This window comes from Lycorma delicatula, chromosome 11 (genome assembly GCF_047948215.1).
Source record: "Lycorma delicatula isolate Av1 chromosome 11, ASM4794821v1, whole genome shotgun sequence".
Classification (NCBI taxonomy): domain Eukaryota; kingdom Metazoa; phylum Arthropoda; class Insecta; order Hemiptera; family Fulgoridae; genus Lycorma; species Lycorma delicatula.
The window spans coordinates 28,683,428-28,700,040 of NC_134465.1; the positions used below are offsets into that span (position 1 = coordinate 28,683,428).

The 16,613-nt window shown below is 31.0% G+C and overlaps 1 protein-coding gene across 3 annotated transcripts in view; it reads right to left on the reverse strand.

Moving 5' to 3' along the window:
* The window catches only part of LOC142332105 (uncharacterized), a 528,381-nt gene that overhangs the window by 465,187 nt on the left and 46,581 nt on the right, over positions 1-16,613 (reverse strand). Inside the window, exon 2 of one of the 3 annotated variants that reach the window (XM_075378326.1) lies at positions 2,440-2,489. The exons of the other annotated variants lie outside the window; for them this stretch is intronic. The gene's annotated coding sequence lies outside the window, so the exon portion shown is untranslated. The remainder of the gene's footprint in view (positions 1-2,439; positions 2,490-16,613) is intronic. 3 annotated transcript variants of the gene reach the window in all.

Genomic DNA, 16,613 nt, shown 5'->3' on the forward strand with positions numbered 1-16,613 from the left:
GGCCAGCTATTTCACCTGATCTTTCTCCTGTAGATTTTGTCACTGGTGTTATCTAAAAGGTGGTGTATTCAAAAATAATTCACAACTATTGAAGAACTGTAAAGCCAATATAACTCAAAAATTACGAGAAATTGGAATATACTTCGAAAGGTGCGACGGAATATGAAAAAGAGGGTAATGGCTCGTATTGATGAAAATGCTGAACACATTCAACATCTGTTATAAAAACATTGACCTCAATATTGTTTTGTCCAGAAAATTGTAATAATTGTAACAAATCGCATTAAGTATATAACATTACTTTTCTTTAAATTGAGCTGTTAAATCGGTAGACGTTAAACTTTTAAAAAGTTTAACAAAGAGGCGGGTTCTTGAGTTGAAAAGTAATTGGTGGGAGTAGTAGTTGCTATAGAAACCCACAACATCAATTCATCTTATTGGCTGAAAGATATGTTTCTATAGTAACTATAAATACCAATAACTAATGAAATATCTTGGATGGCCTTATTATAGGGAACATGATTTAAATATTAAAATGAATGAAATATTAAAATTATTAAAAAAAAACAAACTATTTTATAAATATATAGTTTTAATAATATATTTTTTATAAAATTTAACTTTTTATTGATATCAATATTTTATTACTACACCTCTCTTTAACTGTTTAGTTTTTAATTTATCTTATAAACACGAAAAACATGTATGGATACATACATGTTTTATCTATGTACTACTATCCATAAATGTATGGATAATACGAGTATGTACTCGTACTATGGAATTTTAGTTGTGAATGAGAAATCCCAAACCTGATCAGAAATCAAACAATGAACCTTTCTGATGACGAATTTATAACATTGGTATGAGAGAAATACAGCCGACCTCCGTAGCGCGAGTGGTAGCATCTCGGCCTTTCATCCGGAGGTCCCGGGTTCGAATTCCGGTCAGGCAAGGCATTTTCACACACGCTAAAAATCATTCATCTCATCCTCTGAAGCAATGCCTAACGGTGGTAACGGAGGTTAAACAAAAACAAAGAGAAAAACAGAAATCGTTCTAAACCAAAATTAATGTAAATAACACGTTTTGTTAATGCAACGGTGCAATTTTCTATATTTATTTTTTTAAATAAATAAATTTAGGAAAAAGTTGTATTTTCAATTTAAAAAAAAATTAAACATTTAGCATATTAAGGGGAAAAATTAACTTTGAAAAACATTATGGACGATCTTTAGAAAATTGCATAAATAAATTTTTCGATTCAAATTTTCATGATCTCTGTAACAATCACATAACCTAAACGAAATATTTGATACTTATTCAAAATTTAAAATAAAATTGTTTACATATTTCAAAAACAGTAATAAAATGTCATTTATTTATTATATAACACGATGGAGGTGTTGTGAATTCAGTTCTGATTACAAATTCCGAATTTTCACTAAAGACATTTCAGTGTTTTAATTTAAATTTATGATTTAATTAAACTAGTTATATTCATTTTAATACTTTGTTAATTAACCTCTTCAGTTATTTTAATTTTTTTTTTTAATATTTGTAATTTCTATTTTTTTTCCGGAAAAATGTTGTTTTAGAACCCTGTTAAAAGTTTACTTTTTTTTGTAAATCCGCTTTTGAAGCAGTTTTATTTGGTATCTCACTTGTCAAATTAAAAAATAATTCTAATTTTATACCCACAGAAAAATCTGCTAATTTCTTTTTCAACTCGAAACATATCTATTTATTAATTTTTTTTTTTTTTTTTTTTTATTCACTAAGTGAAAACAAAAAAAAACTGAGTATAAATTTATCGGTAAAAATCGGATGTCATATCCACGAATAATCAAATCATATCTTACATATGTTATGAAAAATCAGAACAGGTTAATTTAATGATGGGGATATAAATAAGCAAATAAACAAACCAATATTGAAAAATAAATGCCTCGCGAAAACGAGTAAAAATATTTTAACTAAGAATTAAGGTAAGATGTGTTTTGAAAGGGTAAACACCAAAGTTAGTTCCAGAAGAGAAGATAAGCGAGAAGAGATATGATTATTATAGGGTGTGAATACGCTTGTTTTTATACATCATTGAACCGAAAGTCCTTTTATTTATCACAAATTTGTGAAAAATTAGCGTAAAATTTCCCATTAACCATCCGTTAGATCACCTCCACCTAACCGAAATCAGCGGCTAGATCATACGACGTACATCATACACATGAAACTATCTATTTTTTACATAAATGTGTATGCCAAATGAAAACAAAGGGCTTTCCACACTTCGATATTAATAAAACTTTAATTTTAAATCGGTAGGAGATTTTTTTAAACTCTTTCGATTACATTTAAAGTTAGAATTAATTTTTCAGTACCCAAATCTAGCCTCACGCCATGCTATTCTTTTTCGGAGTGAACATTTCTTGTACTTACCTCAAGCATTTCAAGTACTTCACCGACCCAAAATTTGGCATCAAGATTACCTGCAACATAAAAATATTAATATTAAAATTATATAATTTATAATGAGAGTATAAATATATAAACATAGTATCCCACGAAGAAGCGGAGAAACTTTCAAGACATGTTTTACTGTTGAAAATAATGAAAAAAGATCATCTTAACACAGGTCTGGAGAAACTTTGTTTCCAGACCGAATGATTTCGCCCGAATTTCAGCTTTATTAATAAAAATAAACTCTACTGTAATTTCTGGGACTCAAATTGAGGAGTAATTAAGTAAGGTTGGTGGTTTCTTATGTAATTTGAGCTAGGAAATAGGATAAAGCAGGTCCCAGAACTGTAACTAAAGTAGAGTTTACGGTATCCGACGTAAAACAAACATTCGGTGTCAAAAAAAGGGGTTTTTAGACATATAGTACAATAGTTTTGTTAAATGACCGATAAATGCGGAAGATTTAGTAATAAAACATGTGGATAATCTAATTTTGAGAAAATAAATGTAAATACAGTCAATAAAAACTTTTAAAAATTTGTTTTTTATTGTAGCAAAACAAACGAAAAGTTGACAGAAAATCGTATTCTTTCTGTATCTAATGAACTTTAGCAAAAAAAAAGTAAAATGCATAAAATAATAAATGGTAACAGAATAACACACCTAAGTTACAGTAATTTTTTGAAATTCCCTTCTTCACAATGTACACAGCACTGTAATCGATATAAAATATTTCCGGTGCCTTTCCGTATCATCTCTCAGATCGTTTCGTATAAATTCAATAGCATTTCGTATTTTAATGAATAATTCTTCTTTAGTATTAACTTTTTTTCGGTATAGTGTCGTTTTCATATGGCCCCAAATGAAGTAAGCTAGTGGCGTTAAGTCAAACGATCATGGTGGCCCATTGATTGGTCCACCATGTCCAATCCAGATTAAGAAATTAGCATTCAACTGATTTCTACCTATTAAAGACAAATTTGGCGTTGCACCACCGTGCTGGAAAATCATTTGCAATTTAATTTGTAAAAGTACATCCTCCAAAAAAACCGGCAAAATATTTTTATAAGAAATGAACATATGCATCTCCAGTAAAGTTTTCATTGAAAACTAATGGTGCCAGAATTTTGTCATAAATAATGCCACACCAAACATTAATGTGATGGCAATGCTTCGCTATTCCTAGATTTGCGTGTGTGTATATATATATGTAATATATTGTATGTAGGAATACAATTTAAAGTTTGATAAAACATTAACAAAATGAACATTACGGAACTTCAGAAAATTTAACCTTTCCCTTTTCCAATTTTCATTTTTAGCAAATTGCCTTTTTCCAACTTTCCCCTTCTCCTTTTCCTATTTTCATTTTCACCGTATTTCCCTTTCCCTCTTTCCTCTTTTCCCCATTTCCCCCGTCGCTATTTTCCCTTTCCTTTCCCCTTTTTCTTTTATTCATTTTCACCTTCTTCCCTTTTACCTTTTTCGATTTTTCCCTTTCTCCCTTTTTTCCCCGCGCGTAAATCCAAACATGAATGTGAAATCTAAGTTGGAAACCAGTTTCAACAGTAGCATGTGGATTGTCTTCGCTCCATTTAAACTATTTTTAGAATTGAAGATTCGTTTTTTCGTAAAAGTGGTTTCATCAGTAAATAAAATTGAATTTACTTTATCAGCGTTGTCTAGAAACCAATGATAAAAGTTTAACCACCGGGGATAATCTGTTGGCCGCAATTTCTGAACCTTCTTCGGGCGTAATTTATTAAATTTTATCTTGCATTATAATTTATCTTACATTTTGTTCAGAATTAGATTCTCCACAACTTTTGTTTTTATTTACGCGTTTATTACCCGTTTAACAAAGTTACTGTACTTAAAAATAGGGTTTTCACCCCGCATTTCTCAAAAACTATTACAGATACAGTTCTAACGCCTATTTTATTCAATTTTTCAAGTCAAAAATATAAAAAAAATCACTGATTTTGTTCCTTAATTTACATCCTAAAACTTTCAGTATGACCTCATTTAACAGGGGCAGGTAAAATCCGAGCGGAATCTCTCGCTAGCCGTTCTCTCGCAAACGAAGCGTTTTATGACATATGTTTATGTGAACTTTTTCGATTATTTTCACAACCAGAATAGGTTATGAAAGTCCCGGAAAAACTTCGCAGTGATTTACCGGTATATACATATGACCCGGGTGGCGGTGACCAAACTTAAGGGACCGATTCGCCGGTCTCCGTGGCGCCTTTCATACGGAGGTCCCGAGTTCGAATCCCGGTCAGGCATATCATTTTTACACACGCTACAAATCGTTCATCTCATCCTCTGGAGCGATACCTCATGGTGGTCCCGGAGGTTAAAAAGGAAAAAAAGAAAAGGGACTGATTCACGACATAAAAATAAACGGAACATTTAATGTTTCAATCATCACGCTTCAATTCGATTGTGTCCATCGTTTTTTCAATAAAAATGTAAATCTTACGAACAGAATATGATATTTAATGAAATTTCTTTACGCACGAGTATATTCAGCATCTAAAAAATAAATAGGTTTTAAAATATTTCCTTTAAAAATTACAAAATAGCGGTCATTAACATTTTTTAATCGTTAACTCCGTAAATATTGAATTTATTCGAGTGAAGTTTATTAAATAAAATATTACCCCTTTTATTATGAACAAAATGACAACTCATTTGTTCAAATCGATTGAAAAACGAAACCGTAAAAATTATGCAGTCTGATAATTTTATACCTGTTGACTTCTTTCAAAAATAAAAGATAACTCAAAAAATTTAATAATTACAAAGCTGTTAACGATTAAAATATTTTAATTGCCGCCATTTTAGAATTTACAAAGGTCAAATTTTAAAATTTATTTATTTTGTAGTTTCTGATGGATACATATCAACCAAATTTAATTAAAATAACTCGATCCATTCTTAAGATAAAATTACTATTGTAAAAATACAAAACGGAGGACTAAGGAAAAATTAATTATGATAGGGCAATTGTTCACATGAACATTCTTTGTTTATTCATATATTCTGATTTCTCCACTACTTACCGGAACACGCTGTATATTCCTCACATGTAAAACAAAGAAAAAAAGTAATGGTTTTATAGGTATGCTATAATTAAATAGAACTTAAAAAATAGTAAAAAAAAAAAAAAAAAAAATGAAAAAAGAAACTATTAAAACCACGTATTTTACAACGTGACTACTAAAAACAGTTAAATAAGAAATGTTATTAAATAAAAATCAATATGGGTAGAGACAACTTCAAATAACAGGTTACCTAATAACCTCAGTTTGCGGTTATATAATTTCTTTTTTCTCTCTTTTGTTATTAATATCGAGTTTAAATGGTTATTTTCATATTTACTTTTATTTCTATAAAATAAAAGAAATAAAGTTCTAAAACAAAATTATTATTATGTTTATTTTCTATAAACTACAAATTTTAATAGTTCGATAAAATTTTATAAGATTTATTATCAGAATAATTATTAGGCTAAATTTACCTCCGGCTTTATCAACATTATTTGTGGATTTTACCTTTAATTTCCTTTAATTTAACAAAGATTAATTTTTATTCGGAAATAAATAAGTCTATTTTTGTTTTGTTTCTATATTTTCTTTCATTTTTTCTGTAGTCACCACTAAACGGAAATAAAAACATTATCTACGAATAAAGTCAAATAATACCAAACTTAACCTTACACTATAATAATTTTGAACCCGCATACAAGGTATTAAAAATCAGAATTTCAAAACACAAAATAGTTTAGTAAGGTGCTTCCTACTAAAAGAATCTTTAACGCTGAATTAGAAAAAAAAGAAGATAATTCTATTAACAGAGTGACTGGCATGAGACATCAAGTGACATTACATTCTAGTATAATGGTAATAAGTCACTTAATGTCTCAGTGTAACGTCACACTTAAGATGCATATTATTATTCATTTTTAATTTTTTTTTTGTATCAAATTAGATATTATTTTAAAGATAAAATTCTGTAAATTTTATGTAGATTAGATATTTTTCTTTAAATCTGAAATTAAAGAATGTTTTTTTATCTTGTACAGTCTCAATTCGACCATTCCTGCAATGTCTCGTTAATTGAAACCCAACTACCAAAGGACACCGGTATTCACGATCTAGTATTCAAATCCGTGTAAAAATAATTGACTTTACTAGGACTTGAACGCTGGAACTCTCGACTTCCAAATCAGCCGATTTTTAGGAAGACACGTTCACCACTAGACCAACGCGGTGGGTTACACAGAGGGCTCTGCCCCTTGGATCCCCGCACCGTAGGCTATCCTTATGGTTCTGAGAATAATAGTGATAAATAATAATTATACCTTTTTATAAAAAGCTAAAAAGAAACTAAATTACAAAAAATAGAATAATAGTAACTACGGTAACTAAAGTACAGACACCTTGACGACGAAAAATTCATAACTTATTTCCGTTGTTATGGTGACAAATATAATAATGAAGTAAAAAGATTAATCTATTTTTTCCTTAATGAATATCCTCAATTTACAACTTAAACCCCTTTTGGGGGCGAAGAAATAATGATAATTTTTAATATCTTAACCTTTAAGGGAGCTAGGGACTCGGTCGATGGCTTAAAACCTTCCCTGGGATAATACGAAAGCATCCTGAAAATTTGAAAGTAATCGGTTGGTTGGTTCTCGCGTGATGCGATTAAAAAAAACTTTTTATATATATATACATACTAGCAGACCCGACAATGCTTCGCTATTCCTAGATTTGCGTATATATTTTTATATATATAAAATGAACGCAATTGAAAGTTTGATAAAACATTAACGAAATTAACATTACGGAACTTCACAAAATAAATTTAAACTTTCCCTTTTCCCATTTTCATTTTTTGCATATTCCCTTTCCTCTTTTTATTTTTACCGTATTTCCCTTTTTCCGTTTCCCCCCATTTTCCCCTTCTTCCCTTTAACGATTTTTCCCTTTCTCTGTTTTCCCCGCCCGTAAATCGGTCCAGTAGTTTTTTTAATCTACAGCGGACACACATATCGAAAACAATGAAATGGAATCGTAAAATATTTAGTGTAGCGTATGTTGCTTTTACGTCCAACAGATAGCGCTGTTTTTAATTAATAGCATGTTTTTACCTGTCACAGGTGTGAAATCTTAGGTATATAAATAGTAGATATATAAAAACACACGCTTATTCGAATGTAACGTTGCGTCTAAATTTCAAAGCATTCGGTGAGAACTTTGGGAGATTTAAGATTTTGAACAAACGAACATAGATTGAGAGTGATCTTATGCATGCAAAATTTAGCGCTCAACCTACTGACAAATACCCCGGGTGGATTTCGAAAATCGGACGATTGTTTGCAGAGATATAACACTTCATTGTAACTCCACAAACAGCGCCCCAGGGAAACCCCGTTTGTTACCAGTTGACTGTGATTGGTCTAGCCTCTACAAGGTGCTCGCATATCTCACTACTCTAGCCTCACACGCAATCCCCACGGAAAGCCCGTTACTGTTAAAAATATTTTTTACTTACGTAAATTTAATTCTATTATTTTTGTAATATTATTCATTCGATTGAATCGAATTATTCAGTCCAAATCCAGTTCACATAGTGATGGAGAGTCACAATTCATTAAATCAATTCATTAAAGTTGTGCGTCAACCGGCAACCTCCACTAGTATATATATATATATATATATATATATATATATATATATATATATAACGTTTTTATTCGAGATTTTTCTAGATGAAATATATATAAAAACCTTCTCAGTTATGCCAAGAAAGGCGGGTAAAAATTAGGTTGCGATTGATCGAATAGTTTTTTTTTTTTATCCGGTAATAAACATAATTCTCTTCCTCTTTATATAACGGTATAAATGATTTCATCAATTATTTCTAAAATATAAATATTTTTTTAATCGTTATACATCTTGCCACCTGAAAGCACACTTTTATTTCATATAATAGAAATTAAATTTAAACTAAAATACCAGTAAACATATAATATAAAATTTGAGTTATTACAACCCTTAAAATCAACTCGATTAGATCAATATGAAATATATTTCCATATTAAAATAAAACAATTGTTACGTTTCAACAAAAAAGCTTGGTTTAATGTAATCTAGATGTGGGTTGAAGTCTAGATGAAAAGTCAAGACACGGACTCACCAAAATATCACGAAGTGACCTTGTCAACGAGGTGTTGCACGACTCGCCAGTGGACAGTTGCATTACGTTAGTTGTTTTGATTTTACTTTTTACAAGCGTAACGAATCCGAGGGAACATACAGGAATGAACACTAAATTCGGTATATGGAAATAATATGTGATTTAATTCTTACAAAGGTAATGAATTGGGCGATTTCAAATTGTTATCTTAATTAAAAATGTATCTTTTTTAAGTTAGTTCTATTCGGTAATACATCGAAACAATACATTGTCTGTACCATTCGTTATATATACACAGATCGTTTCTAAAATAGTTGGCTGGCTATACTTTTTCGGATTCTACTTGTAAAACTAACCAAAAATATCCTTAGGAAAAATGGCAATTTTTCCTTCGTTCTCCCCCTATCCACCATTTTTTTTTTAATATAAAAATTTATATATGAAGTTCAGATAGACGAATCACATTAACAATTGGTAAGCGTGTTGGTAATAAAATTTTATAATTACAAATTGATCAGGACTTAAATACCTCTGCACATTACAAAATGGCGGCCATGTTTATTTATCAACCCGGTATATCTCCATAATTATTAGTTTTATCAAAATTTACGTTGCTTCCTATAATATTAAGCCTTTTACTTTGAACAAAATAGTATTTTATTTTTGAAAATCGGTTAACAAGTAGTCGAGTTATAGGAAAAAATTGATTTTGTAATTTTCTGTTAATATGCTAGTATGTTAATTAGTAGTGTTAATTGTAAGGTATATTATTGTGAGAAAATTATTTTTTAATTTTATACTAATTTACAATACTAGAGTTAACAATAAATAAAAACAATTAATATTTCATCGAATTGAACGTAAAGTGGAGGACGTGAAAACAGACACAAAATTAAATCAATTTTCTTCCACAACTCGGCTATTTGTTAACAGATTTTAAAAAGTAAAATGTCAGTCTGTTCAAAATAAAAGGCTTCATATTTTAGCAAATAATATAAATTTTGATAAAACTAAAATTTATGGAAATACAACGAATTTAAAATAAACATGGCCGCCATTTTGTAATTTGCGAAGGTAATTAAGTCCTGATATTTTGGTAATTTAAAACATTATTACCAAAACACTTACCAAATACCAATATGATCGTCTACCGAACTTGAGATATAAATTTTTATATAAAAATAACAAAATGGCGGACAATGGGAGAACGAAGGAGAAATAGCCATTTGTCCTAAGGATATTTTTTGTTTACTTTTAAAAGTAAAATCTGAACCAGCCTACCATTTTAGAAAGACTTGTTTATATATATACACGAGGGTAAGTCAATTATTACCCGCAATTTAATTATATTTTTGTATATGTTGGTAGTACTGTCGTGTTGCGATGAGGTTGCGATAGATGACGCATGCGTGATTTAATTGTTTTATGTCTGTGTGCAGGTCTGATGCTGCTAGGTTAGTTCCATTATCGCTGCCCTGTCGTTAACCATGACTGTTCCGCTTTCTGTTTGCACCAAAGAAGAGCAACGTTCAGCGATCCGTTTTTTGTGGTCGGAAGGTGTATCAGCGCCCGAAATTCTCGAAGACTTTCGGTACAGTACGGGAACAGCGTGTTGCCGCAACGGAGTGTCTACGAACGGATTGAAAAATTCAAAAACGGTCGCACAAGTGTTACGCACGACGGAGCCTGAGGACCGTTTACCGCCACAAATGAGGAAAACATTGAGCGTGCACGTGACATGGTTTTCTTAGACAGACGAGTAATTATCGATGAAGTGGCATATCGTCTGCAAATTAGTTACGGTTCTGCCTACGAAATCATCCACAACAGACTTGGGTTTCATAGTCTGTGAAAGATGGGTCCCAAAACAACTCACACAGTTGCATAAAAAAACGCGCTTGGACATCTGCCAAAAACATTTGGATGTCTATTGTAACGAACGGAACATCTTCTTAGACAGAATCATCATTGGTGACGGAACATGGATCCATCATTACGAGCCGGAGAGTAAACGGCAGAGTATGGAACTGAAACATCCAAATTCGCCCTGCAAAAAAAAGGTTGAAGCCCAACCGTCCGCAGGAAAACTGATGCTTACGGTTTTTTTGAACTCACAAGGCCCAGTACTGAACCATTATAAGGAAAGAGGCACAACAATAAACAGTTCGCGTTACAGTGAGATGCTTACTGCCAAGCTGAAACCTGCAATTCGAAGGAAACGCCGAGGACTGCTGTCGAAAGATGTTGTGTTGTTGCACGACAATGCTCGTCCACATACTGCTGCCCACACTGCTGAAACGCTCCAGAAACTCAACGTTCAAGTACTGGCTCGTCCTCAGTATAGTCCTGATCTTGCCCCTTCTGACTACCACTTGTTAGGTCAACTCAAAGAGGCATTAAGGGGCCGTCGATTTACCTCGGACGAAACAGTGAAAGAAGCGGTGCATTCCTGGCTCGCAGCTCAACCTGAAACCTTTTTTTAATACGGAAGCTTGTGCAACGTGGACCAAGTGCACCTGCCTCTGATTGCTTGTCTATAACAAAAAGAGAGAGAGAAACGAAGTATCGTCACTTTCTCGATATATTTGTCGGTTAACGATAAGAACCGGGTAAAATACATTACGGGTAACTAATTATAACTACATTTTTAAAATTGAGTCCAACTGTTTTGAAATTCAAATTCTTAGATGACTAAAATTAAGGCCTGTACTGACCAAACTGTTGCTATGAGGTAATTATAATACACTGATAGATTTTATAAATTAAACAGGCTTTAATCTCTACTTATTGTTTTCACAAGGTTGGTTTTAATGAAGAGAGGGGGTGTAATCTAGCTAGATGGGAAGGGGAATTGAAGCGAGCACTGACAGGCTAAACGGCCCCTGAGCGCGATGGGAAACGCAAGTAACCATACAGCACGGGTGAAGCCGTCACGGTTACATATAAATATAAATTTCTTTTTATTTAGACATAAATATTTTTACGCGTATATATGCACGTAACGCAGAGTTGCCATCGTTTTACAAGTGCATTCGCTGCCTTGCATCAAACAACTGGTATAAACAATAAATATAATTTATTATGCAATACTTAGTTTAACGTCTACAAGCGTTAATAATAACAATAATAATACAAAACTGTTAAGTATGAATTATGCCGTATACCGTTACCAGCTGTATTCCGTAACAAATAAATATTACTCCGTAATCTACTATTTATATAAAATAACATGACGTGAGTGATAAATGATCAACGCCCAGCAAAAAACTACCGCAGGTAAATTGATGAAAATTTTTTTATACGTTCTTCTTATGGAGTAATTCGCACTAAGAAAGGATTATTTGAAATTCCGTATATAAAGGATTAAAATGGAGTAACAATAAAATTAAGTTTTTGTTTTGTTTTTTAAGTAACTAATGAAGATATGATAAATCAATATAATTTAAAAAAATATGTGTACGAAGTCGGATTCGAACCGATGTGTATATGGTAACGGATCCGACACGTTCTCACTTACACCACATAACTACTTGAGCGATGTGAAAGAAAATTAATATATAAACTAATATAAAATGCTAATACGGACACCACAAAAAAATATGATGCAATATGGTGTTCACCACAATGCAATTGTGTAACTGTCCAGTTTATTAAAGAATTAGAGGATCGTATCTTACTTTCAAATAAAATAAGTTTTAATAAAATGTAGCAAAAAATAAGTACATGTAATTTAATGTACAATAAAGTCAAGTGGTGTCCACATCAGATTATTTTAGATAATAAAATAGTATAATAAATAATTTTAATTGTTTTTTATTAAAATAAAGGAGAAAGAAAAATGAAACGTTTAAATTTTTTTTGTTCATTTTTAGCCATCGGGATCACTATTAGTTAGGTACTGTTTGAGAGGATGAGACGAAATGGTAATTTCTTTTAGCGTGTGAAAATCCCCTACCTGACTGCGATTCGAACCTAGACCTCCAGATGAAAGACCAAGACGCTACCACTGCGCCACCGAGTCTGGCTGAAATTAATATTTAAATTATTTTAAACGATCTTATAGAATGTCATCCGCTTTTTTCTTTTGTTTGTTCGTTTGTTTTAAACTGTATTGTGTTGCAAGATACTGAAACACAAAAGGAGTCTTTTTAAGGAGTCGTCATCTTGTTATGTAAAAACAATACTATTACGTGAAAGAAGTTATTTAAGATTTTTTTTGGGGGGTGGGGGTAATTTATCATGATTAGAGTTGTAAAATTATCATTATATATTTAAATGAAGTTTTCAAAATTCAAAAAATAAATTTTTTTCTGCTTCTCACTTACAAAATAATCTTCCAATTTTTTTTCTACGTTTACTATGTTAAATGGAAAAAAACTAAAATAATTTCACTAAAAAATTAACAACCAATAAAAAGTTACCTAAGATTTCTCTTTTGTGGGTGGGGGTGAATTATCATGAAATTTTATAGTAATATTATTACTGAAAGTTTAAATAAACAAAAAAAAAAAAATTGTGAAAAATTCAACAAATAGATATTTTTAAACTACGATCTGCTCCCCCATAAGATAATATTGCCCCTGAAGTATTTTTTTTTTTTGGGTCACTTGCACTACTACTATTCTTAGGAAGACATTAAACAAAGTAATCGGTAGAAAATATGCAATAAATAAAAAGATAACTTTTTAGATTTTTGGGAAAAAGGGAAATTTTAGGGCAAATAGTTTTCTTTAAATGTTAAGATATGCATGCACGCATTTACTTAACTTAATATAAAGTGGTGGGGTTGTTTGTCTTTGCAAAATTTTTAGAAAAATTAACTCCCAAAACCTTCTGAATATATTGGCCCCAAAGTTTACCAACAAACTGCCCTTTATACACGAGTCTTTATAAAAATTTGAAAAAAAAATCGCTTTATCCAGTTTAAAGTTATTAAGCTTCAAACACACCTACACACTACATACCCCGTTTTTTTTGTTGTGTTTTTTGGGGTTCTTGAGTGATAAAATGTCGAAAAATGAAAAAAAAACCAGTACCCTTTTTTCTGATTTCCATAGTTTCCTTCTTGCGTGCCAGGAAATTAAAGAAGTTTGTTAGAGAACTAATTAACCTAATTTTAAAAAAAAGGTCTACCTTGAAAGTAACAACCGCTTTATCAATTATTTATGTGTTGGCATACCTGTCTGATTAAGGTCAATCGGTTTGTTGAATTTTTTGTAGTCTATTCTATTTGCCACGCTATTTTGTGACTTTTTACGTAATATATTAACGTTTTAAAATCGAACTGGGTATTAACTTAATGTAAACTGGTTCATAGTAGAACAAACGTATAATATGAAAACGCCACCCTCAGTTATCAATGTAACATGAAGTAACATTATCAGGAAGTATCAAGAAATCATAAACTCTGATTTAGAATCGTTAATTTTGTTCGACTTCAGAGTATTTCTAAATAAAAACCTTTCAACATAAGATTTAAGCTACAACTAATTTCTGAGGTAAACAATGAAATCAGATTTATTTCCAAAACAAAGTAATTTTTGGAGGTCGTAAAGAATGAACGATAAATCCCCTTCATTGTTATTGGAAATAATATAATACAGTAATTATTTTCAAATATTTTACTTGTTTATTAATTCATTTTTTTTTTTTAGATTAGAAGAAATAAAATCCTCAGACGTTAAATAAAATTTCTGTTCAAATTTAAATTTAATTTTTAAAAAAAATAAATTTTTCAAAAGACAAAATTATAAATAATATTATTATAAACGTAACATTTAAAAAATCCTATTAAACAAAATACACACACACACAACAAAAAAGTTCATTAACCCTTTTAAAAAGCGATACATAATAAAATTAAAAAATACAGGCAATGTGGTTTCCAGTACATCAATATTACTAAAGAAAAAAGCAGGTGATAGGCCAAGTTATCGGTTGGTTATACATGTATGCGTGCGGGTGCATGTGCACGCGTCCTAACACAAGATTGAAAGGAAGATGTTCTATTAATATACGTGTGTGGTTAAATGAAAACGGATCCTAATGTTTTTGTCTGTAATTCCATGGCGCCAATGTGTCTGTCTGTCTGCAGACTATGCTGCTATATCAACATTAAAATCTGGCATACATCTTATTTTATTTAGGGCTACATATTTATTTTTCTACAATATAAATAATAATTATAACAGAATAAGCGTTAAACACTTAATTTTATAATTGAGGGTTTTATTTGAACTAATTCTTATTATAAGTAAAATTTAAACAAACGTAAAAATTCAGAATTCATTTAGTTTTTTGTTGATCCGTTTGGGAAAAATTAGGCTGTAATAAACGGTACAATTTATTATGATCATTGAGTAATTTTATCAGAATTTTTATACGCAAGGATAAAAAAAAAGTTCTTAATGTATTTCTGATAACGTTCGTAGGTATTTAAACAATGGTTTAAGTAATAATAAAAAGTATGTATTTTATACAAAACTCCAAATTTAATCACTATTAAGTAGTTAATCATTATTAACAGCTTAATGATTATAATTAATCATTTAGATTAACTGAATCTAAACGACCAAAATATTTTATACAAATGTATCTATAAAAATGAGTCAATAAGTTTTCGAACTGCAAAGCTGACCGCGGTAATTTACAAATAGAAGGGAGGTAGAGGAAAAAATAAAAGGAATTTAAATTTAAAAAGTGGGAGTTGATTTTTTGAAAAATATATTTTTTTAAAATGTGATTTAAGTTTTTTTTGTCTTCAGTCATTTAACTGGTTTGATGCAGCTCTCCAAGATTCCCTATCTAGTGCTAGTCGTTTCATTTTAGTATACCCCCAACATCCTACATCCCTAAGAATTTGTTTTACATATTCCAAACGTTGCCTGCCTGCACAATGTTTTCCTTCTATCTGTCCCTCCAATATTAAAGTCACTATTCCAGGATGCCTTAATATGTGGCCTATAACTCTCTCTTCTTTTAACTATATTTTTCCAAATACTTCTTTCTTCATCAATTTGCCGCAACACCTCTTCATTGGTCATTTTATCCACCCATCTGATTTTTAACATTCTCCTGTAGCACCGCATTTCAAAAGCGTCTAATCTTTTCTTATCAGGTACTCCAATCGTCCAACTTTCACTTCCATATAAAGCTACGCTCAAAACATATACTTTCAAAAATCTTTTTCTGACGTTTAAATTCATTTTTTATATAAACAAATTATATTTCTGACTGAAGGCTCGTTTCGCCTGTGCTATTCGGAATTTTATATCGCTCCTGCTTCGTCCATCTTTAGTAATTCTACTTCCCACATAATAAAATTCTTCTACCTCCATAATCTTTTCCCTTTCTATTTTTACATTCAGTGGTCTATCTTCCTTATTTCTACAACATTTCTTTACTTTCGTTTTGCTCTTGTTTATTTTCATGCTGGTTCTTGCATAGGATTTCATTCATGCCGTTCATTTTTTCTTCTACTTTTTTTTTACTCTCGACCAGAATTACTATATCAGCAAATCGTATCATCTTTATCTTTTCACCTTGTACTGTTACTTCGGATCTAAATTGTTCTTTAACATCATTAATTGCTAATTCTATGTAAAGATTAAAAAGTAACGGAGATAGGGAACATTCTTGTCGGACTCCCTTTCTTATTACGGCTTCTTTCTTATGTTCTTCAATTATTACTGTTGCTGTTTGGTCCCTGTAAATGTTAGCAATTGTTCTTCTATCTCTGTATTGGAACCGTAATTTTTTTTAAATGCTGAACATTTTATTCCAGTCTACGTTATCGAATGCCTTTCTAGGTCTATAAATGCCAAGTATGTCGGTTTGTTTTTCTTTAATCTTCCTTCTAATATTAATCTGAGCGCCAAAATTGGTTCCCTTGTCCCTATACTTTTCCTGAAACCAAATCGGTCTTCTCCTAACAGTTCTTC